Source organism: Equus quagga, chromosome 1 (assembly GCF_021613505.1).
Source record: "Equus quagga isolate Etosha38 chromosome 1, UCLA_HA_Equagga_1.0, whole genome shotgun sequence".
NCBI classification, from domain to species: Eukaryota; Metazoa; Chordata; class Mammalia; order Perissodactyla; family Equidae; genus Equus; species Equus quagga.
In genome coordinates this window covers 109700542-109703869 of record NC_060267.1, presented here as the reverse complement: position 1 = coordinate 109703869, position 3328 = coordinate 109700542, and positions in this window count along the sequence as shown.

Genomic DNA, 3328 nt, shown 5'->3' with positions numbered 1-3328 from the left:
CCTAAGTCTTACTGGGAAGGAGAGTGTCTCAGGAGGGAGGAGTCAAAGACCTCATCTTTGTACTACCTATGTGGACTGAGTGTGCAGCACCTTCAAAGGAGGGTTTTATTTGGGGGTTTTGAGGCCCCCTCATCCCAATAGCAAGCTAGTGAAGACACAATAAACTCATCTCACTCTTTGGCCTTTTCAGTCTCTTTTCTTTGCCTTTCCTGCACTTTCAACTTCCACTTTCCTGTCTCTCAGGCACCAATGCTTCGACCTCATTCCCCACCTGTCTCCCTGGTCTATCATTGTAAAGTAGAGACCTGTTTTATATTCATAATCCTGCCTTTTATTTTTGATTTCCCAGGAGCTGTGCCATGTTGTTGAAATATAGCTGCAGTCATGATGCGAAGGTAAAAGGGACAAGGTACCAACTGTCCCAGCCTTAATTCTTGATTGTCTTGCCCTTTAACAGAAAACCAAAGACATTCTGGAGACAGTTATGCTCAGCCTTCTTCCAGCCTATTTTAGGGTGTGAACTTGAAACGGTTCAGTAGTGGATGGGAGTTCTATAATGCTCTGGTGAACTGAGATTAGGAAAAGTGACCTTTTGATATTCCATGGATAAATTCATACTTTGGGTAATAACTCTGCCACCTGCCTTCTCTGTAGTTTCTATTTTCCTACCATATAGCAGCTTTCTTTTGCTTGTGTGCCTCTGCTGTGCTATCTGCGATGCACAGAGGGGGATGACCTGTAATCGGAGAAAGAGGTTAATTGAAATGCGGCTTGCCTGGGCTGAGTGTAGCCAGGCTTTGGAAAGCAGTGCTCTGAAATGGGAAGAGGACCAGGAAATGTTTTCATGCTTTGCCCTGAACGAGCTCTCTCCTGGGAAAATTCCCATGACCCCTCCTGAGGTTAATTAAACTCGGAGCAAGAGAGGCAAGTCTGCATATTCTTCTGCCAAGATTGTAAAGGGGATCTTTAATTGTAAAGAAGCAACAACAGAGGAGTGTGTTGAACTGGGGGACTGAGGGTCTCTTATTCTGATTATAAAAGGTGGTATTTTATAACCTTCCTGAATATTGTCCCTTTCTCTGCTGCCTCTTTTCTGGGTGATGGGTGAATAGTGCTGGGAAATTGACTTCTACTTTTCTTGTGATTCTACCTTTAGAAGAAGAGAAAGGTAGAGCGGAGATGAGTCATCCTTTAGTTCTATTAATATGCTCATTTCAGTATTATTTACAAAAATAACTCAAACATATTCTCCTTGTAATCAACTTAAGAAATACCTAAGTATATAGAGTAAAATAAGAGAGCGTCTATTTACCCCTCTGATTCCTTTCTGCCTTAACCATCTTTTGTGAACACCTCCTTATATTAATTCCCTCTGGATTTAGACCTCCTCTGAACCACATACACTTCCTGGTCGGTCTTCTTGCACATCACATTGTCATCTGTGGTTTTTCTCTAGGTTTGGATCTCTTTAGATGTGACCCTATATTCAAGGAGTCCTGGAATTTCTGAAATGCAGAACTTCTTATCCAGCAAATAGTACCCAAACAACAAACTATGCTACAGATTTATTTTGTTTTCTAGTAACTTTTATGTTCTTTTCTGGAATTTTGAGCAGGCAGGACAGAGGACGCATATGTTTATTCTACATCTGACCTAACATCTTCATGTAAATTTAGCGATGAGGTTTAGATTGCTTAAATGATTTGACTATAACTGCACTATGTGCCTGGAATAGTGTCTGTTAAAGGTATTCAGTAAAAGTTTGCTGATGAATGGCTAGAGGTAAGGCCAATTAGCTCTTCTGAGCCTTACCTTTTCCATGACACCATACTTAATCTGAGTTTTCTATAATTTATAAACATTTCTAGGCTGGCCACAGTGTTATTTGGGAGATAGATATTTAAAACATAAGATCATGGTTTAAACAGCTATGTAAATTAGCATAGTCTTGCAGTAACATGGTCTGAAAAAATTAGCCCAGGCCCAGGAGAAATTTGCCTCTGGACAAGGAAGATTGTTAACGGAAATCAGTAATGCAGTTGGAAGCTCACGTACAACGCTTTGCTTTCTATGTTTTCTCTCTGACACTCTGAACATGAAGATAATGCTAATCACTTCTATCTTCCATTACCGGGTTGTTTGAACCTATAACACTGACTTAGCACTGACTTTAGCTAACGAGCCAAAGACAGGATTTTGATGTTCCTCACAGCAGACACATTAAACGAACTGCAGGGGGAAGTGCATGGATTTGAAATTATTTGGGGTTATCTGTAGACTTGAGCTGTACCCTGGTAACCAGTGATAGTTAAGTCCCTTCATTTATTCGGCAGATATTTATTGAGTACTTAATATCTGCCAGGACTTGGTTACACAGAATTCTAGGAACACAGCAGTGAGCAAGGTAGACATGGTTCTCACAGGCTTTCAGTTGAATGTGGGAGATGAGCATTCAATGAATAATGACAGGCAAACGTTTTGTTACAATTTTGTTAAGTGATATAAAAAGATGAGAAGAGTATGTTATGGGAATTTAGCCCATTCAATCAATGGAGAGAAATTCATCGTGGCTGGGAGAGAGGGGAGCTAGTCACATATTTTCTTAGTAGAGTTTGTCATATGCCTCTTGCCAGCGACCTGTAGAGAAATCTGTGGACACTCTAGCAGTGAGAAGACAGTAAGGTATGTAGGTTTGAATGTATTCTTTCCTGCAGAGTTTTCCTCTCTGAGAAGGAGGATCAATTTTCAAAGAACAATGGGTACACTAGCGCTATTTGTGTTCATCCAAAACCCAAGCGAAGAAGGCAGAGTTGTCTACTTTGTTGCAGCCTGAGTTGTATCTTCTAGGATGTCATGAAGCAAGGTTTCCTGCATCCCAAGTGTTGTTTTTCTTATTACCCTTCAGAATTCTGCTCAGAGTTACTTGGTAATCTACATCAGGTTTAATTTATTCTGTTTTGGCACTAATCACAGCCTGAATTATTTATGTGGGAATGATTTTAAAATCTGTGTTTTGCATCTTCCAGACAAAATTAGAAAGAGTTACAGTATGTAAACCACACAGGGAAAGGAAATGTCTTCCAGATCAGATCCTCCTACGAGCTGAAATGTAGAAAGGTAGGTGCTATTTTTTGTCCTCTTAATTATTTTTTAAAAAATAAACTTAATTTTATATGTACAGAAAAGTCATGCAGAAAATACAGAGTTCCCATACATCCCACATCAGTTTCCCCTGTTTTAACCTCTTAGTATTAGTCACAATTAATGAAAAATTTTTGTTAAGTATTATTAACTAAAGTACACACTTTTTAAAATATTTGTTTAGTTT